The sequence below is a fragment of the Ursus americanus genome, chromosome 5, assembly GCF_024610735.1.
Source record: "Ursus americanus isolate L20-20 chromosome 5, mUrsAme1.1.p, whole genome shotgun sequence".
In the NCBI taxonomy this organism is placed as follows: Eukaryota; Metazoa; Chordata; class Mammalia; order Carnivora; family Ursidae; genus Ursus; species Ursus americanus.
In genome coordinates, this window is record NC_142131.1 from 65,123,277 (window position 1) to 65,145,881 (window position 22,605).

The following is a 22,605-nucleotide window of genomic DNA, read 5'->3' on the forward strand; positions in this document are numbered from 1 at the left end:
GTTTCCTCTATTGTAAACCAGAAGTCTTATTAATAAAGAAGCCTTCTTTGATAACATGCTCCATTAAACTGCATTTTCAAATGTGTGGTTAATTCTCAAGACCGTTAGGTAAACGGTATCATGTTTGTTTTGTTTTCTTTTTTTTGTTTTTTTTGTTTTTTTTTTTAATACTTGAACCATCGCAAATTGCCTTCTGAAGCAATCGGGAGTGCAGCATCTGTGTAAGCAAATAGACTTGCCTATATGTTCTTAGCGATACCCAGAGGCAGCCTCATCCATTAGAGTTAGTTTTATTGAAGGGAGGCGTATTGGCTAAGACATCAGCCTGTTTCTAACTCTTTTGAAAAGACATTACAGAATCTTTATCATCCACCTTGACCAGCTCTTGAGAGCAGACCCTTGGTTTTCCAAATACCATCTGCAAAACTGGACTGGTTAAATTTCCATGAGATTAGATGTCCTTTTTCATCAGAGTTACCAGCCTTTTTTCAGCTTTGTTAATGAAGGAGAGTCTCCTTGCATGGAATATGCTCATTACATACAAATTAGAGTTAAAACAGTGGCATCCCAACCCCAGGAATGTTAAGTGCTAATGAACAGAAAAAGGGTCGCCCATGAAAAATAACTCCGGCGAGCTCCGTCCCCGCACCCCAGTTTGCGGCGCTTGGGAAAAGGTTCTAATATTAATGCCTCTTGTCAGAAAACCCTTACAACCTCTATTAAATCATCTTCCCTATCGAAGGTGCTGTAGTTATAAATAGGCTCACAATGAATTCGGAATTCTCTACATGTAAATCATGCCACATACCATTATCTGATATCCTTGAATTAGGTATGCATGGCCTTGGGGGCAGTAAAGGATAGGTCGATGCAGCCAGCTGTCTCGTTTAGTAGTAACTGCTGCACGTTAAACACTAACAGCCAGACAATAAATAACATTTTCAAATCTGCATCTAGACTTTGAGTGGGAGAGAAATGAATAATGATTTCCTTGTGTTAGATTGGACTTAAGCAAAAGGTCAAACCTTTCAGCAAAAGGAACAACAGCTGTACAATCCAGTTAATCATAGACAAAAGTGTGTGTGTGTAAACCTGTAAGCAGGATAATTAACAGGTCGACTTGCTTTCAGTGTATTCCATTGTGCCATTTTATTCTTGCAAACTCCATTTTCTTTCATGTCGATCCCTCATTCTGACTCTCTTTAAAGGAAGGTGAGAGGTTAACAGATTAAATCCAATTTAGAACAAGGAGCTGGGAGTAATTGATATCATATTTGAGCATTGTATTTAAATAAATCAAGTGCATCTTTTCAATGCAGACAAGGTCTTTGTGTATGGATTACATGGAGTTAGCATTATATATTTTACAAGTATAGTAAAATATCTGAGTCTATTTGCATATCTTCTATGAGAACATAAATATTTCTGATATTGACTGAGTTTTATAGAAAAGTGATATGCAAGAAGAAGCAATGTTCCTAAATTAAAAACAACAACAACAACAACAACACACACACAACCAGGGATAAATTAGTTCTGTGAAAAACCTGCTGTGAGATTTTAATTTTCTTTCCCCATATAGCTCTGGAAAGATCACCTACATCAAAAGATTGAAGTCATATTAATGTTTCTTTTATGAGAGGGAAGACCTAACTGGCTGTAGTTTATTTGGAAATAATTCTTTATTTTATTATTTTATTTGCGTGATCATGTTGTGTGTCTGTCTCTGTGTCTATCTATGTGTGTGTCTGTGTGTCCGTGTGTCCAAGTTGTGATTTAATTAATTGTGGTACAGGATCTCAGCTGCTAAAATGTATTCTGTTTACCTGCAGATAAATAACTCCAGACTCTTAATTGTTTACTTCCCCGGACCTCTTCTATCTCTCTGTTTCTGTGTGAACAATACAATAAAACCTCTGCCTGCACCCCCTTTTGGGAGGGAGCTTTTCAGTAGTGATACAAATATTGTTGTTTTTGCTAGCAAGTAATTCACCAGTGGCTCATTTCCATCAGCTTTTATTTCACAGCAATTGTAAAATAAACCACTCGTAGCGCATGCTGTTCATGTTGGGTCCCTGGGGTGTAACTGATGTTCGTGGTATGGGTCATGCGCTAGCTAAAGTGTGCATTCAAATAGGAGAAATTAATAGTACTACCACTGATTCGCGCTAAATGGTATTCAATGGGCAATGTCATCCTGTGAACAGTATCTCAGCGTATTTTGTGGGTTTCTTTTAGAGTCTGATTTTAATGCAAAAAAATAAGCAAAAAAAAAAAATCAGAGCATGCTTCTATAATGAATTCTTCAGAGGCAGAGCTAGTCATATGCTGAAGTTTCATTTATACATTACATTCTTTTCATTTCATTTTTGACCTTCATTTTATATTTGATGACACCATAAAACTCGTGGCACAATTACTAGATTCTGTCCTTCTGCAGAAGTTGATATAAATAATGCTATTCTTTGTGTGCTTGGCTATTTGTGTATTCCCGTTATGCATCTTTTTTTTTTTTTTTAAAGATTTTATTTATTTATTTGACAGAGATAGAGAGAGCCTGCGAGAGAGGGAACACAAGCAGGGGGAGTGGGAGAGGAAGAAGCAGGCTCATAGCGGAGGAGCCTGATGTGGGGCTCGATCCCATAACGCCGGGATCACGCCCTGAGCCGAAGGCAGACGCTTAACCACTGTGCCACCCAGGCGCCCCTCCCATTATGCATCTTAAAAGTAAAAAAGATAGGCACTTGTTCTTAATTATATATTTCTCAGGGATGGATGGATGTAAATCACATCACTGGTTTCAAAGATGGGATATATATATATATATATAAAACGTCTTATGTTCTAATTTTTTTTTTAAAGATTTTATTTATTTATGTGACAGAGAGACAGCCAGCGAGAGAGGGAACACAGCAGGGGGAGTGGGAGAGGAAGAAGCAGGCTCTTAGTGGAGAAGCCCGATGTGGGACTCGATTCCGGAACGCCAGGATCACGCCCTGAGCCAAAGGCAGCCGCCTAACAACTGCGCCACCCAGGTGCCCCTATGTTCTAATTTTAATTGAATATTATTTTATTGTATTCTATTTGGTCATAATGAACAAGTCCATGAAAAGGCAATTCTTTTAAAGACATTCTTAATGCTTTCAAGATATTGTCACTCTTATGCTGATAACATTCCCTCAAGATTGATAGCTGGCACACCATTCATCTTCTAGATAAAGATGTGATCATACTGAAGAGGTTATTTGAGCACACAAAAGCATGTTTTAACTGCTTGTCAGTATCAAGTTCTGGCCTAGCTGCTTTCCTACGCACACCGAACCGATGTTCAAGCATCACGCCGCCCAAGATTGCAATCCCTGCCTGCACCTGTGTAATCTAGACGCGCAACCCCGTCTCTTCCTAACTGATACTCGTGTATCTCTTCAGAGATGTATACAGTTTCTCCGCTAAGACCCTCGCATGCAGAAGATACTATTAAATCCAGGCAATTCTTGTTTTTGTTTTGGGTTTTTGTTTGTTTGTTTGTTTAGTAGTTATGTTGTATACAGTCACTGTGAATACTGAATTAGCAAAAACTGGATTATTGCTTCTTGGAGAAATAATGAGGTTAGGTTCCTGCAAGCCTTTGGTCATAACATTTGTACCACCAGACAATACATAACCTTGTTTTATGTGTGTTTCTGTTTAAGGAAACACACATGTATTATTGAATATGTAGTAATATTATACATATTGTATTTATAAAACACATAAAATGTATTATTGAATATATATATTTTGATTCATTAACATTGCACTCATGACCAACAACACTCTAATTCATGCCTGAACCAAGCTTATCCAGCACAGTATTTTCTTCTGTAAGGTACATCGCAGCCTTTGCGTGCTCAGGGGCACTAGACGGTACTTCAGGGCTCTGCTTGGGAGCCATTTTAAACAGTGGACTCAGCAAAAGGCACAAAAATGAGAAAATGTGGCATTAAATAGTTGGTGAAAATGACACTTGTTTACAGAGAGAGCTGACATAAAAATGCCATTGCCTTGTTTGACCTCAGCCGGGAATGTGGGCTTCCTGCTACTCAAGATTTTCATTACTGCAGGAATGTTTGCCAATGACTGCGAAAATACCTCTATTGCTCACTTTGGGGTTACAAATAGATTTTAGCAAGTAGGTGACTGGCAAATATGAAATCTCTGAATAGCGAAGATCCACTGTATTCAGTGATGCAAAAAATAGCATAATCAAAGCAAGGGAGGAGGCACCTGGGTGGCTCAGTTGGTGAAGCGTCTGCCTTTGGCTCAGGTCATGATCCTGGTGTCCTGGGATTGAGCCCCATACTGGGCTCCCTGCTCAGCGGGGAGTGTGCTTCTCCCTCTCCTTCTGCTGCTCCCCATGCTTATGCTCTCTCACTCTCTCTGTCAAATAAATAAATAAAATCTTTAAAAAGAAAAACCCCGAACTATTTAGATTGATGCATTCCTATTTTTTCCATATATGTATTAATTTTAAATGTACATCATTATTTGATATATGTATATATTGCAAGATGATCACCACAAGTTTAATTAATAGCTATCCCCTCACGTAGTTAACATTTTTTCCTTACGATGAAAACTTGTAAGATCTACTCTTAGTAACTTTCAAATACACAGCACGGTATTGTTAAGTAGAGTCAGCATGCTGTACATTACACCCCCAGGACTTACTTATCTTACAACTGGAAGTTCGTACCTTTTGACCACTTCACCTATATCCATTCCTATTGAAAAATCTGTTAACTATTTCCTTCCTTTCATCTTTCTTCCCCTTTCTAAATTTTCTGCTCCATTCTTTCTTCCTACACTTTGTCTTCCTTTCCTACCAACTCCATATATTCTTTAAAAAAAAAATCTCTTATGGAACAAATTGAAATTCTTCATTAATTCTTTCTAAGTCTTTCTGGCTATCACCTCTCCTGGCTTCCTGGCCTCTAGATGGGATCCTGATACGCACAGTGATAGTTAACTCGTGCTGCTCTTCTCTGCTGAGACATTCTTGCTGTAGAACGCTATTGGTGGTTTTGCCAGTGTCTTCCAGTGCCTTGCATTGGCCTATACTGGTGCTTCCTTGAAATATGAGGCTCTAGCTCTCCGTCCAGGCAGCTAGAATATTCCACCCACGCTGTCCTTGGTATTTCAGAAATGCTGAGAAAAGTAAGTTAATCGAACTTCACCTTTGAATTTCAAATCAGACTCTTGATGCTAGCGGCCAGAAACAAGAACTTTGAAAGAGAGAAGGTTTTTCTTTTTGATACGTAAGAGACTAATTTTGGGGAGGCTTCCCTATTTTGAGGTCCATAGCAGGCTTATCAATATCAGTTCTTAAACTGAATACAATCCAAATTGTGTTATATTTGTTTCCTAGCTTCCTGTACGCTAAGGAAAAGGAACACATTATATACAGAAATATGGATGAAACTCATAATCATACTGTTGAATGGAAGAATACAGACACAGTAGCATACATACTGATGATTTCCTTTATGTAAAATTTTAAAAAGGGAAAACTACGATGTTAGAAGTCAGGATAGTAAATATTGGGCTGGAGGGTGGTGATTGCGAGGGGGCAAGGAGCTTCTAAGGGTGCTGTTTGTATTCTGTTTTTCGTGTGGTTGAACGTGGAATAGATGTGTTGACTATGGGAAAATACATTAAATCACATAACATTTATAAGGCGAACCCTTGTCTGAATATATATTCAATAAAATAGTTCTAAATTCACCATGAATGGTATGAACCTATTTATAGAAAATGTACTTTATGGTGCATGATTAGATTAAAGAAATAAATTTAGATTTATGAGTGCTGATTTGTAAGGATATACAAATTACACTGTTAGGTGAAGGAAGCAAGTTGCAAGGTACATGTATGTTAATGGAGTGGGATTAGAGGTTTGGAGCCTATGCAGGAGGGAGATGATTAGCTTTACCTTTTTACATCTTTTATTATATTATTTGATTTGTTACAATAAGCATGTACCAATTGGATAATTTCAAAAACATCAAGAGAATGGAAATGTTTTATAAAGAAAAAAAGTGAGTTGAGGTCTGACTTAAATAAAATGCACGTAAGAATGTAGAGGTCCACCAGAGTGAAATATTCCTACCTGCCACAGAATTGATGAAAATCCCAAGGGCTTTGGGGAGGAAATGAGAGTCAGAGAGGAAGCTAGGAAGTCGGATTCTACGGGAATGAAGAAGCATGACCACAGATAAAGATATTATCGGTGATATCACAATGTACCCAAAAGTCACCAGTTCTTACCAGCCAGCTTTCTATAAAACTGAAACCACAGTGACATGACTAACTCTTATTCTTTTTGCGTCCTGTTGATGCAAACTTCATGTCCCTTGAAGATACCCTAAACTATTTCTGGGGACTCACAGTTGCCTCGTAGGGACTCACAAACCCATTGGCTAGCCAGTGACCACACAGTTCTCACCAATACTCTGAGGACGAAAACGCCCTCAGCCTCGCCCCTGCCTTCCCCTGACATACTAACTCTGCCAAGCCTGCAGCACCCTCCTTGTCTGCATGTCCTCTTCATTGTCCCCACGTCAGGTCTTGTGCCTCAGGAATAGAACAGAGGAAGTGGAAAAGAATTGTGTTCAGAGTCTCCATAGATGGCAATACCTGTACCTAAATACCCCTGAGGATCCCCAACCAGCGCTTCTGTAATCAGGAGAATGAACTCTGCCTGCAGGTCTGGGCTTAGACAGGATGCAGCTCTGTGGAGATGCGAACGAGGGGCTGGCCATGGGAACCCATGAGCTGCTGGATGAAGTTGCTCGCTCCTCATCTTTGCCACTTAGCCTGTGACCGATCAGAGCTATTTGTAGATTTTTTTTTTTTTTTGACCTTATATCTCTCTAGGAATCATCCTTGCAGACCACAGTGAGAGGCTGTTTTCATTTCCCCATCTCTAATATCCCTACCTCACGACGTCTATAGCTTCCTGGTCTTCTCTCACTGGTCCTTTAGACATTGTGTTCTCAGCCTAATGTCTATGCAGTGTTGCTCCCTATTTTTTCCTCATTCCCAGGCTCTCACGCTTTTTATTTGTTGTTTACTAATTAATTTGTTTCTGAGGTAAAGCTGTTCAAGTGTTCCATTAGTTCTCATTCTGGGCCCTTTTGAGGGGACTAGCTTCATCAGAGCCCAGAGCCAAATGAAAGGTTGGTTTTTGCCCCCACCTCGGTCACAACATCCACTTATTATCAGTTCATTGGGAGTTAGGAATGGAAGATGTCCCGAATGCCCCCTGTTGCCTGTGCACCCTACGGAAACCTTAGAAGTGGACTGACCTGGTGTTCTGTGGTTGCCAGTTAGCCCAGACATGCCCCCTCTGAACTGTGAGCTCTCTGAAGGCAGGGTTTGGGTCTCATCGATTCTGAATCTTCAGTACCCAGGAGCTAAGTGTGAAACAGAGGGCACACGGGATAGAGGATTAACTCATCAAGCACCGCGACGTCTTAAACATCATCCTGCCCTGTGAGGAAGTAAAGATGAATAAAATAAATCTGTAGGGCTGATGGGCGCAAACCTTAGTGTTAAACCAACCAGTGTCTCTGTGTGCCTCTGTGTAGTTTCTAGTTTGGCATATAGACCTTGAGTTGTTCGCTGTGTTCACTCTACGACTTGATTCATTTCCTTCTGCATGTGTTCCAGAGAAAGACAAATGGAATTGGGATCCATGTGCTGTTCACAATGGTCCTGCTTCCACATCTGGTGTTGTTCAAGCCCATTCTCTCCATCATTGTTTTTACCAAAATTGTCTGTAAGAGCGTCTCTTTAAAATCTTGCCATCCCAACTATTTAGGTGAAAACAAAGGGCAGAAAACAGAGCTTGAATTTCCCAGAATGTGCCATCAATGGATTACAAAGCTTTGTTACCTCTAAGAAGAATTCATCTTTTACCTCTTAACATGCGAAAATAATAATCACTAAGTACACATATATAAGAAAGTGATACTTTCTTATATATTTTCATAATCCTTTTATTTTCTAAGATAGGAAGAGACATCTATTCCCAACCATGTCAGGTCCTAAAATGAAAGGGAATAAAACACAATAAATTGCAAGCCAAAGAATCAATTATTAAGGCAGATTAACGCTGCATCCCACAACGTTGTCAAAAAACCCAGATGTGTCATGTTTGAGTTGCATTTTCATTACGTGCACATACTTGGCTTTGAGCAAAATTATATGAGTTGGATTAATTTTTTATATGGCCCTCCAGCAGCTCAGTGCAGAACCATATGGGAGACATTTGGTTCTCATCAACTCCCTTTTACCCTACCTTCCACTCCATTGCTTTAAACTGAACTTTCATTCTCTTTAACTATCTGCACGTTTTATTCTGTTCAGAGAGAGGAGCTACTAAAATATTATGACCTCTAAGTGATGGGCGGTGAGACAGGGTCTCTCTCCAAAGCCAGCCCACAGCTGTGCCTTGATCGCCCGTGTTGGTGGCCGGGTGGACGCTGTGTACTGGTCTGTTCTCTTTCATCTCACTGGGAGGACACTTACAGCATGGTTTGCTTCTATCTTGTGGTCTGTAAGGAAGTGGAAGGATTCAGTTTTCAGCCCTGTTATTATGATGGGTTTTTGCTTCAGCTTGAAATTCACTTTTCAAAGAGGGGAGATATTTTATAAGGGGAATGGTTGTGAAGAGATTTTATGCGACTCAGCTTCAGTGATAACTCTTTAGAGTAATATCAAGGCTTCCCTGTAAAGATTTCAGACACATCAGCATGTGTATTTGCTAACCACTCTGCAGGGGAGGGAAGTGGCAAATATCAATGACTTTCTAGAAGGAAGGAGCCTGAGACTGGGAAGGTGGTAGAATGCCAGCCAGCACCGGAATCTAGGTTTTCTTACTATTCAAAATCTTTCTCTCTTCATTGTCCAGCCCATCCAGTTTCCTTCCGTTGTGGGCAGAGTCATCTTAGAGTCTGGAAAAAAGAGAATATCAATTTAAACAGAAAATATTAAAGGGCCAGGCTGTTATTTTTCTCTTATCTAGGTACTCGGGATAAGTGATCATTATTAAATATAAATAATGTTAAGTTGTTTGAATTTAAGAATTATCTGAGAGAAAGAGTACAAAAGTTCTCCCTCTCTGTGCATTGTGAATACGTGCATTGGAATAGAAACGTGAGGCCAAAGCATCACTTATAATCATGAGGTCAATTATCATTTGACACAAGAATTTGAAATAACCTGCACCTGGACACATAGAGTCAGAGTCCTGTGTCAAGTGAATGGAATTTTAATTCCAATCAACATTTAGTTGTTTGAAAAATGGTATTATGAGCAAATGCAAACTTAAAAGACAGCTGCCATTTAAAGTGACTTACGTAACGTAGGTAAATTCCATCAAAAGACAGCTTCCCTCTTAATGAACTAAAAGTACTCTATGAGGTTAACTGTCAGTATTTTTATTTCACATCCCTGCTCAGCATACTAAGTGGCAGGTGCTTTCATACAATACAGTTAATCCCTTGATGGAATTGGAGGGCATGCTAGAAAGTTCTTTTCAGCTTTTTTGATAAGTCCATATCTGGCTCAGGTTTAACATTTATTCATGATGGCACCTCATCCCTTGCCTTCCTGCTTAAATGCCAGAGGTTAAAATTTCTTATGGAAATTCTACTTAACAGAAAGCTTTATTTTGCATAATTACAATCTGGCTCAACCTCAAATCATCCAACATTTATTATAACATTTAAAGGTCTCAGAAATACCTCTGAGATGTTTTTTCCTCTTTTTTCTTTTTTAACAAATGGAACAATTTTCATAAGTCGTATACCCAAGTTCTCTCTCTCTCTCTCTCTCTCTCGGTCACAGCAGCACCGGGCAACTCTCCTCTGATGAGCTAGGTTCTCATTCATCATTTGTCTTCAGCCCCGACCTGACCTGAGCCTCTTTCAAACTTACTGCCATCAGTGTATCACTTCACTCAGAATTCTTGGGCCGAAGCCTGCATATATTTCACGATCTGCAAAGTAGTAATTTATTTTTAGTAATTCTACTTCTTGTCTCGATCCATTAAACAGCATGATGTCTGGTCACGCAATTCGGTTAAATGAAAGTTTGAACATTTATATAGTTAGAGTTTATAGCAAAGCTAATGTAACTGACATGTTTTGAGTTATGGTTCTGACAATTATGTATTTTTTGTAATATAATTGCTAACTGGGCAGAGTCATCTTAGAGTCTGGAAAAAAGAGAATATCAATTTAAACAGAAAATATTAAAGGGCCAGGCTGTTATTTTTCTCTTATCTAGGTACTCGGGATAAGTGATCATTATTAAATATAAATAATGTTAAGTTGTTTGAATTTAAGAATTATCTGGAAGTTTGCTGCATCACTAAGCTATGTCTGACACAAATAATTAAGGGTGGTTAGGGAATGTGACTTCCTTTATTAAAACATTTTTTTTTTCTATTCCAACTTCTCTAAGAAAAAAAAATGCTGTTCTCACCAGTTTTTTTTTTAAAACATAATCATTGCTATCCCATCAGTAACACAATTGGTGCCTAAGAACATCAAATGGTAAATCCAAGCATATTAATTACATCATTAAAGTAGCATTTGGTACACTGCTGAGATACATTACAATAACAATAACCTTTCTGTTAATAGGATTCGCAGCCAGCGTGTAATGCAGAAGTTGCATACAATGAGGCTCTCCCATTCCACCACCTCATGGCATAAATCAGTATAGTCAGAGCAACAAAGAGTGAGTATTTCCGTAAAAATGACATTCAACTATTTGTGTGTGTGTGTGTGTGTGTGTGTGTGTCTGTGTGGGATGCCACAATTTAAAACCCAGATAACTGCTCCAGAGAAAGCAGAGTTGCTTGGTTACATCTGCTGAAAACAATCTGCTGTGTATGAGAGCTCATGTCAGCTCAGTAATTACCACAACTGAGATAAAGCCTGTGCTAAATGTCACCTGCCACTGACAAGCACAGGAAGCCAAGCACCGCTAAATGAGTCAGTTACTCTGAGAGTGTTTAGCTCTCCTTGTGGGCTAAATGCATTTGTCTGGCATAGAAAAAGAAAAAAATATATATATATATAGAAAAAAGTTAGAAATACATTTATCGTGAAACCTCACCAAAAACCATCACCGCCCGCTCATTAGGTTAGAAGTATATTAGGTAGGCAGGCTTATAGATGCAATCAGGTTGCAGGAGAAAGATTAAGGCATTAATGAGAATTTCTGTGAGTCAGGCGCAGCTTTCCACTGTCTACCACAAATTGGTCATTAGTCAGTGCAGTGCAATTTCCCACAGTCTGGAAGGATCCCCCAGAAGACAGGTGAAGTTCATGTCGACAAGCACCAACCAATAACACACTGGAACAGTTTGCCGTTATCTGGATGGATGCAAGGATTATTTTTAAAAATCTTAAACACCAGGAGTTAACTGGTGTTTTAATAAATATTCCCGACCAAAGCAGAATTAATAATGTTGGTATAAAGATAATATCTCTCTCTCCTACTTATTTTCTTTTATTGTCCCTTTAAAAATTCATTCTTTCCTGTTAAAATATTATTTTAACTGCCTTGTAATGCGATGTGATTACCAAAAGACCCTCCATACCTCATCACCTAACACTTTGCAGACTTACGTGGGAATTCTCATACCCGGGCAGAGGAGCTGGAGTGCAGAAAGAGCCCAGACCCAGAGGGAGATCCTATAGCTAAAGCAGCTTCTTCAGGGGGTCGATGATGCCAGGATGATGATAAGAGGTCTTCATGACCATCTCTCATTACCTTGCTGAATTTTCCAAGCTTCAGGGTCTGCCCCTTAGCCTTCAACCTCAGAAACCTCATTTTGAGAATACCACAGGTGGATTCAACTTTTGGGGTGCTCTTTCATGAACTAGGCTAACAACTACTTGCTAAAATGAGTATTTGCAATACTACAGTAGTACCGCGGAGTCTGAGACTATCTGAAAATTGACTACGTGAACAGGCACGTCATTATTAGAGGATGTTTTCTGATGAGTAGAGAACCAGAATCAGGGAAGTTGCATGAATTGAATGTTTAATTGCATCCTTCTCAGCGTTGGGATGATCTTGCCAATGGGATGGGAATATTAGGAATCTGCTGGTTGTAGCTACCAGGGTCTGTTTTCACATGAAGGATGTGCTTGCCCACGGGATCGGAGACTTGCATGCAGCCTATTAATAATCTTTTATTGAACTCTTACTATGTACCAGCCCCCTCTCCTAGATGATTTCCATGCTCTGCTTTATTTATTCATCACAAAGGCCTGTGACAAGAAATACAATGATGATCCTATTTTTACAACTAAACTCACTCTAAATCACACAATTCAAGCATTTATTTTTGTGTTTTACTGACGATGTATTAATTGACCCACACAGGAACTACTCATTTTAGACAAATTGAAAAATTATTATCACAGTGTAATAAATGGAAGTAAATCATGGTTTAAACTATAATGATCATTTCCTGTAGTTCAGAGCCAGGGTGTTCAAACTATAGCCCAAGGCCAAATATCACCTGCCTCCTGCTTTTTCACACAACCTGCGAGCTAAGAGTGGCTTTTACATTTTTAAATGGTGGCAATAAAGTAAAAATATTACTTCGTGACCCATGAAAATCATTGGAAATTCAGATGTCGGTGTCCATTAATAAAGTTTTATTGAAACACAGCCACACACATTTAGGTGTTGTATATGTATGCTGTCTTTGAGCTACAATGGCAGAATTTAGTAGGATTTAGTAGATGTGACAGAAACCATATGATCCACGAAACCTAAGTCAACTATCTGGCTCTTTACAGAAAATATTTTCCAACCCCAGATTCAGAGAGATAATGTATTCCAAACCTCTTATCACAGTTTGTCTTTTGGGCTTGATGACAGTGAGCTTAAACTTCAGGTCACATTGCACGTGAGGATAGTTTGTTTATCAAGAAAGCTTAATGTAAAGAAGGGCGTTGAAATGGTAGCAAGTGTTTGATAGTTACAGCAGACGGTTATGAATATTTGGATCAAACGTGGACACAGGAATGATAAATCAGTGAGTTCTTACTGGAAACTCCCTTCAGAATTTTCCTGAATGTTCCCACGGAGAATCTTTCTCTGTGAAAACCCAGTGGGTAGACTCCTTCTCTCAGCTTTGGTTGCATTCAGCTCTGCAATGTATTTCATTACATCCTATGTTATCATTTGGATATGGTTTCTAAAATTTGGTCCAAAATTTATCAAAAATTTATTTCTCCAATGAATACAAAAAATAGTCAAATGGGAAAAGTCAGTTTCTTGGGGGACAAAGCCATTTGCAGCCTTGTTTGGTCTTGGTAAACAAAAAATATCCTGACATCTTATCATGGATATTAAATATTATGCATTTTTTGTCCTGAAAGATAGTTGATAGATTGTTGAGATCTGCTGCTTAACAGCTTAACATGATAGAACTGGTTTTTAATTGACAGTATCAATTATATGAAGAAATATCACATCCCATATTTCAAAAATTCATGTGAGAATCTTTCCCTCCACTATTAGGGAAAGTTTTACTCAGCTTTGTTGGGAGAATTAGTCTTATATACATGGCTTATTTCTTTACGTATGTAAAAGCAGATGTCCTTGGTGACTGTAGTGTAAGTATTAATAGATTTTGCTATTTTCTTCAGCAATTAAATCAACCGGAAAACTTTTAAAATTTAATATTATTTTTAATTCTATAAGTAATAAATGAATATATTATCATTTTAAGAGTATTAAAACATCAGAAATAAATTGAAAGTACCTCAACTATCATATATAATTCCATTGTCCTCTCTAGAAGCAACTATTCTATCAATTCAGTAAAGTTTCTCAACATCTTATATGAATTAATACATAGAAATATAGCTTTTGTGTTATATATGGTTTCAGTATCAATATTGTAATACTATATGTATTCTTCTGCAGTTTGCTTTTTTCACTCAATAGCTTATCTGCTACTATTTAATGTTACCGGGCATGTCCTGTAATATATGTAGTAATTTTGTTGAAAAAAGCATTGAGATTGCTTTAATTTTTTTTTTTTTTTGCTATTGCAAACATTGCTGTAATAAATATCTTTGTTTATATTCCTTTGTGCATATAAATCAGTGTTCCAACTAGAGCTGCTATCAAAAAGCAGGTTTTCTAGAGGTTTACACATTTTACATTTAATAGACACTCTCAAATTGGCCTTCATACTGCTGCAGATTTATATTATTGTGAGGGTGATGTGAGCGTCCCTGTTACCCACATCCTTAACATTTTAATTTTTGCAAAGTAGTAGGTGAGAAATCCTGTTGCTATCTTATTTCATTTGTAAGGAGACTAAGGGTCTTTTATATGCTCTATTAGTCATTTGAATTTTTTCTCTTTTCTCAATTGCCTGCTCATAAATTTTCCCCATTTGTCTGTTGGGTTCATTGTTCTTTATGTCAGCACTTTATATATTTTCAATATTTTGGGTGGAAAATCTTGTTTTCCCAGGCTAGCACTTCCCTTAACATGAATGGCAGTGTCTTATGTCAAAAGGAAGTTTTAATTTGGTTATCAATTATATCAGTCTTTTTACATTTGTTTTTGCTATGCTTGTTTAAGAACTTTCTAAGACATGTAAAAATATATTTATTTTTTCTATATGATTTTACAATGTTTTATTTAAGTAGAATTTATTTTATAAGTGGTGTGAGATAGGGATCTTTTCCCAAATTGTTAGCAGATTGCCCCCAAAATCTTTCAAGTAGTTATTCTTTCCCATTGATTTGAAGTAATACTCTTCTTCAACCTTATATTTCCATATGTACATAAGAACTTCAGGACTCATATTCTGTGCCATTCGTTTGCTTGCTATTAATTTGATGTTTTTGGCTAATATGATACGACTTTAATTTCTATACCTTTATAATTATTTTTAGTATTTGGTAGTGTGACTCCTTTGCCACTATTTTATTTTTCAAAATTGTCCTGGTAATTCTTCCACATTTCTTTGTATAATCACAGAATTAGCTTACTAAAGTCAATGGAAAAAACTGAAAAAATTTATTGTGATTTATTTGGATTTAGTGATAAAATCTCATAAGAGTTTAGGGATTTTTATTCTGGTGATTTTCACTTCTAAGGGTATGATATATCTCACCATTTATTCAGATCTTATTTTATGTCATTCAATAAAATGTCATGATTTTCCTCACAAAAGATCTGTATATTTTATGTTACATTTACTTAAATATATTTTAGTTTTTCATTGTATACAGAAAAGGTATTATCTGATTTATTTTGTTTCTACTTATTGTTAGGGTAAGTACAAATTTGCCTTCTGGTAAGACAATGTCCATATACCTTGTATTTAAGGGATAATCATTTTCAGCCTCAGAAGGAGGCAGGGGTGGGCTTGTCAAATTGGATGCTCCCACCCAGGACTTTATCTCTTAAGAGAACAATTCAAATATTTAAGGAAGGTTGAGGAGTTCCTAAAGGAAGCACGAAGTTCAAGCAGCTGTGGCGGTGTGTGTCAAGTGGTGAATCTACCAGAGACATGTCTGTGATTATTCTGTATAACACCTTGGCTGTGTTCCACCATCTAGCCTTCCTGAGACACTGCACTGCCCTCCAGGTAAGCCTGTGTTTTCCAGGCATCTCACTGATCCCACACCTACCTGTTCCCCTTAAAACAAATTCTTTTTCTATTTAAATTCTTCAGAGTTTGTTGTCTTTCTTGCACTCAAGAACACAGAATGGATAGATTTTGGCCCCAAAGATTAGGTTTCAGGTGAAATTCCCTCAGGAAAATGAGGCTATAGGGGATCTGGGATGGGTCATCCATTCTGGGTTTGGTACAGGTCATGAAAATCCCATTAACATCCAGTGGTGATACTCCGGAAGCTCACTCCCAGCAGTGGCCAAGAAGTTAATTAAATTATCATCAGCAGTCACCTTGAGCAAAGTGCTTACTGAGGTCGCGGTTTGGAGGGATCATGGTATTTTGCCATATTGCACTATAAACGGCAGTAGCTACTTCCAGTAATGCTGCACAGCTTAAGTAAGACTAACCAAATTCACATCCACAAGTTCTTGTCGCAGGGATACACTGAAAATAAGAGATTTACCATGACTCTGTGTACAGGAACTTTTCATCTGTTAGTTACAGAGCTAAGGTGACTAAATTCAAGCTACCAATTTGCTGCAGCATATTGCTGAACTACATTGTTATTTGAATCACAGCTTTGCCAGGTCACTTTTGTGAATGTTAGAGTAGTCATTAGGTAAGAGTAGGCCTCAGCAATTTACATGGGGACCAATTAGAATAATTGAAGGACTCTCATCCCCCACGGAGCCTTTGTTGATAACTTCAGCACATCTCTCCCCTTGTTTGATGAAAGGTATCCTCTCTTGCTTGAAGATATTACACCTCCCTCATCTATGGGAGTTTCCTTGCGAAAGGAAGACAGTTCTGTTCTCCTTATGCCTCCCTCCCTCTGAACAACCAGACATATAGGTACAATCAAATCTTAACAGGACCTACGGGTCCAACTGTAAAATCCAATCTGGGAAGAAGTGAGAAACTAACAATTGTACAACTCTGGTAATGTATAGGAACAAAATCTAAGAAATCTATGAGGAAATGAATTCTGGAAGTTACACATCCAAAACAAAAGAGACATTTCAGCTCAGGCTGAATTTAGCAACATACATACACGTAACAGAGTTGTGACTCAAGGAGCCATTTGCTCTGCCGGCTAATGAAACACTGGGGCCCCGCACTAAGGGAAATTGTCAGAAATTAATTTTTGTAAAATAAAATATTAAAAAGCATAGATCATTTTATTTAGCTATGGTTAAACTTCTAATTGAAAATGTCGACCACACATTTCAAGGATACTTAATGAAAAACATTTAGTGAAGTAATTGACACAAGTGCTTTTGAGAATGGAAAAGTCATTACTTTTGGTAAGGGAGAAATTGAGAGATTGTTTACCAACCATTCATTATAAAGCTTAAGTTAAATTCACACTTATTCTGTTTCTAGTGGTCATGAAGTTGAATTTCTATACTTGTTTACTAAAAAGAGCAAAATGATGTTTCCATAATAGTTGGAAACTGGTGTAGTAGTTACTTTCCAAGGACTGCTAATTTACTAATTTATAAATAGCTTGTATTTATTATGGAAAACTACATTTGTTAAAATGTGCATTATATAGAATTATGGTTTTTTTCTCACTTCTCTACTAGAGTAGATTAAATTTGCTGGTTAACTTTGTGAAAGCTAACCCACTAAATATGACCTCCCTGACCTGTGATAATTAGTTGAACTAATATATACTGATAACATTCTTTTATTTTTGAAAATAAAACTGATACATGACTAATTGTTTAGCTTTATAACACTATATAAAATTTTGTTCTTCTACTTTGATATGTTGTGGAAGAAAGAATTGCTGGTGTGGATTTATCATTGCTCATTGCTGAGTGGGCCTGGCAACATTTCCTGCATGAGAGCCTTGGTAAGTATGTAGATAATGACAGCACCAACATCTTTACAAAGAGCTTTGTTGGCTCTTCTCTCAACTATGGGAATGCTGGTGGGAACACTGCAATTTAAATAGGCTGTATGATTTTGATGGAAAGGAAATACCCAGGGGACGGCAAAGGCTAAGAAGCAATTTAGTTAATAGCTAAGTTAATAGCTCAACTATTAAAAGCAAAGAGAGCTAGTTACCGTAATAGACAGCAAAACCAATCTGGTAAACTAAATAATCTAAACCACATGAATCTTTAGTAGTACTTAATTGATCATGGGAAAGCTAAATGAATACAGACTAGCAAACAATAACGTAGCCACCAAAGTCTACTATTTGGGATTGATTCTGTCTCCAGGAGATCCAGTTGGATCCCAAACTCATCTTGTGGGTAGTTCTCTAGTTTCTGAGTGCGGAGCTAGAATCACTACATGCAGATGCTTTTTGTGACTTCTCCCACATTCTCTCAGTGTACGCTGTATTTCTTAAAATGTTATTTTTTCCCCTTCTTTTCTCTACTTAGGAGAAAGGGTGAGATCTGGTATTACTGGTCATTGGGTGAGATCTAACAGATAATTGAAAGCGTTGGCCTTTTCTAGAGATTGTAAAATGTTTTTTAAAAAGAGAGATTGGGAGAGAGAAGGCAGTGCATTTGGACACAAATGCAGGGAGCCAATAGAACTTGCAGAAGTTCACTTCTGATTGCTTCTTTTCTTTCATGGAAATAAGAAGCAAGTTCATCAACCGAGAGAGGGAGGAGGGAGGAGCATTTCAAAATTTGAGTACAGGGGAGACTGCGGGGAATCATCTAGGTGAGCAGGAGAGTGAATGGTCTGGGGAAATAGAGTGAAATTGCCAGATAGCATTTCGGGCCCATTTAAAGCGATGACAGATTCCAGTATATACAGTCAGCATGGTTCCAGTGGTGAGTGTGAAGGTGTCTGAGCCTGTGTATGTATATGTGTGTCCGTTCTCAACTTCTTACCTCACTCACCTACTTAGGTACAGGTGTCAAGTAGGCAGAAAATGGAACTTAACTAAGGCTACGTTTAATTTAACTAAGATTAAACTAAGGTTTTGTTTCACCAAGGGAATAAGAAAAAGGGTGGGTGAAACCAGAATGGGCATATGCAGTGGAGGGATTTTAATGACCTACTAGGGTAAGCTGCATATGTTGAGAGATGAGGGCATCCAAGAGTGAGAGAAAAGGAAAAATTCTTAGAAGCAAAGAACTGTGAGCAGGGATAGGGAGAAAGAATCGTTGTGGTTGGTGTAGTAATGTGTGTGACTTGAAAGGATAGGAAATGCTAGAGATTGGGAAGACTGAAATTAAGATTTGGGAGGAGGGGATTTAGTGTTTGGTAATGACAAGATTTAGGGTAGGGTCTTGGGAATGAATAATCATGGTAGGCTATAGGGCAATATCATCAAAGAAGAAGAAATAAGAAATGAAGTTTGGAGATGAAAAAAATCATCTATTTGCCTGTCACCAACACCAGTAATTAAGACCATGACCAAGGTGACTGTGTAACTTATTGACCAAACGGGAACATTTTTAAGAGTAAAATGTGGGTCTATTAAAAATTGCTAAAGGACAACAAGTAAAATTGGGACCAGAATGGCTTAAGAGGTAGTAATGGAGAGAGTACCAGTGAGCAGTAGATAAAGTCTTCAGAGAATAGGAAGGGTGACTTTGGGGTGATCAGAAGAATGAAGGGCAGTGGATAGTCTGATGGGATGGGTTTTAAGCTGGTGTTGCTTGTTATTGATGTGAACAATATTTAAAAGTCTGATGAGTACAGTGGTGGAAAGAATTTGGTGTTGAGGTGAGGAAGGAGTTTGGTAGGACCATCCCAAAGCCTGAGGCTCCCATTTAACTTTTGATCACAAAGGCGTGGAGTCCGAGAAGAGGCAGTGCACACTCTCTACTCTCTCGTCCTGCCAAGAGTAGCCTGCACCTGCTAACAATGATCATCTTGTCCTAGACTAGATGCTTCAAAGAGTCACTGGGAAATACAGACCAAACATAAGGAGAAAGAGGCAGGAGGAGGAATGATCTAATGTGTAGACCACATAAAAACGAAATGAGAATAATCTCTCCTGGGTCAAGGACTTGCCCTGATGTTTTAACCTGCTATGGTTTAAGGTTTAAGGTTTTGTTTTGTTTTGTTTTTTTAATACTTCTGCATAATTCAGATGGATTTCAAAAAAGGTTAAAAGGTATTCATTTAATTGCCTCTGTGAATGCTCGGGCAGGAATTAGAAAAATCCTGCAAAATTGAATGGAAAATGTGGTTTGTTAAAAGTTCGTCTTCAGGACTCAAAGGAAGACTTGAAAAGAAAATGAAAGGGCAAAAATAATAGACAAAAGACATATCTCACCAAGTTGGTTTTATATAACTTGTAATAATCAGCTTTCAGGACCAGAAGATAGCACATGGCTGGCTTCCTTTGTGTGTCTGTCATTAACCATGGGGAAGTACTGGGGCAGGTAAAATTCCAGTTGCATTGTGGGAAGTGCCTTGTTGTCTTGAACAACGGCCTGGCTGATGTTATTGTCTGACTCAGAAGGAGACCTCATTCTTATGAGAGGAAAAAAAAAAAAAGGACTTAGTGCTGATAATATACCAGGAATCCTGAAGCAAACTTTTCAATATGTAAATAAGGGCAAATCATTCACTCTTTGTCACTGTTTCTCTCTGTCTTTCATCCCACCTCCTGAGGTTTCAGAAGTACATTTAGCTATTGAAATTACTTGGGCTACAAATAAGTGTACTTGAAAAAAAAAAAAAAAACTCTACATCTGTGAAAAGCAGCTCCAACTAGAATATAAACGCATGTATTTAAATTTAAAATCCATTCCAGGTTTTGAAAAGCTTCAAGTTTGCTAACTTTTTGCTCTGTGACAGCGTCTTTCTGTTCCAGTCAAATGAAGGAATTGTTCTCTTTGGTCCTTTTGTTTTGAGAAGTAAAGCAGGTAAAGAAATGAGGTGTGAGAGGTGATGTGTAAGACTTTTTTTCTGGGAGCGTATTTCACTACTTAGTAAGTGATGTGATAAACACACATCAAAGGTCATTGTGAAACCCTCCTCTCCCCTCCTTTCCCGGGGTAACCCCTAATTACCCTTCAAACCTCAGGTAGTAGTTGTCATTTCTTCTAGAAGTCCTCTCACTGTCCTGGGAATAGATGCTTTGCGTGTCATAGCCCTTCATGTTTTCCTCTTTCACAGCACTCATCATCACATTATACTAAAATTACAGTCCTAATTCATTTTTATATACGCAGTGCTATCCATTATATGTGCCTATAAGGAATGCTCAATAAATGTTGGTTTAATTAAAATGTAGAGAAAAATGCTTCCGCTATTTCTCCTATTGTCTTATACGTCCACTTTGTCTCATATAGCACTCATATATCGCAATGGCATTTTTGGATCTGAAAATCCTAGTGAATCTTCCGGAAGTGCTCTGCTTATAATCAGAAGGTAGGTTAAATGTTAAGAAAACAATAAAAGTCTGTAATATGCTTGTGCTAACATGCAAATCTACCCTGGGCAAAATAGTGAGGAAGCAGAAAGTTTTAAAAAACCTTTCCATTTCAGCATCGAACCCCCTGGAACAGTGCTTCCTTCTCTTTAGGGTCGATTATGTCCATGTTGCTCCCTAGATTCTGATAAAGGCCAGGACACCCTGCTCTTCTTCTTCCATCAGAATTTGTCTTTACGGACAGAACATTTGGAAAGGATGTAAGAAAAAAAAAATTCTGTCTAAAATGTCATTCACTGCCAACCAGCATGGGATGTGGCATATTTGTCTTTTCACAAAGGCTTTGACAAAACCCAGCTCTGGATAAACCAGTCTTTTTTCTTCTGTGTTTACACTTGACAAGAAGGTAGAACCTAGAAATCATCTAAGTTAAGTAGATGGTTTTTCACTCATTACCCACAGCCTCAAATGGGTCTTCAAATTTCTTGTTTTTTTATTTTTTTATTTTTTTTATTTTTCCAGATTCTCTAGAGCACAGAGCTTGAGGCAAGGATTAGTATACTGTTCTTAATGCGGATGACGGTGAGGATTTAAAAGCTGGGAAGTGAGGCATGAACACATGTAAAACAACATAATGTAAGGAGTTATCATGTTGCCGGCCTGCTTCATGTAGGCTGTGAAGTGACACAGTCTTGTCCCTCAGCAGGCATGTTCTCTCAGCCAGCAGGGTATTTCCATTCTATAGATCTGTTTTCAGAGTAGTCCGTGGAAGGGAGAACAGAGGGAAAATGGCACATCCAGTTCCTTTTTATCTCCCATTTCCCGTGCACTTTTGGGGTGCGTTTGCTTGCCCTTCAGTGGATGTTCAGGGAGCACTAAGGTATGGCATTTGACTCAGGGCTAGAAGAAGAGGTGGCTTAGAATGGATAGCTCAGTGTGTGGGATGGGGAGCCACATCGGCCCCGTGCTCAGAATCTACCCTGGGAAACCTGCCAAAGGCCACAGTGGTGGGCATGGCACAGTACAGGAGGCAAGTAGTCCTTTCTTGAAAAAGTAATAATCAGAGGAATGTAAGGAGGGTATGGTGGCATTGTAATGTGTCAGCTTCACTCGTTTCCCAGAATTCCTCTTCCTTTTGATTTCCTTTTAGATGGGCCACAAAGGACATTTTCACGTGAGATATAAAAAGACAGAAGTAAAGCACCAGCCATTTTATATTTTATACTCAGAAGGTTGGGGCAGGAGATTTTATAGCTCACATATGTTGTTGCTTATCTCCTGGCTCCACTCCCTGCCTACAAGTATTCCTCCGTCCTATGGATTTTCCTTCACTTTCACTTCTGGGCCAAGTGTGTGTTTAGTTCCTTGATGAAAGGCACTGGCTTCTCCTTAAGGACACTTGCTCCATCAAGGTTGGGGTTTAGATTGTCCTCATGGGTCTCAGTGGCTTCCCACTCTCTCCATTTTGCATCTGTCTTCCTTCTCTGCCTGCCCTCCAGTTCCAACATCAGACATGAAGACGAGTTTT

At 38.3% G+C, this 22,605-nt stretch overlaps 1 long non-coding RNA gene across 1 annotated transcript in view; it reads left to right on the forward strand.

Moving 5' to 3' along the window:
- LOC123790406 (uncharacterized) overlaps nt 1-22,605 on the forward strand; it is a 299,132-nt gene that overhangs the window by 275,819 nt on the left and 708 nt on the right. Inside the window, exons 3-5 of the long non-coding RNA XR_015724592.1 lie at nt 10,692-10,788; nt 15,530-17,576; nt 20,998-21,076. This is a non-coding gene — a long non-coding RNA (uncharacterized LOC123790406). The remainder of the gene's footprint in view (nt 1-10,691; nt 10,789-15,529; nt 17,577-20,997; nt 21,077-22,605) is intronic.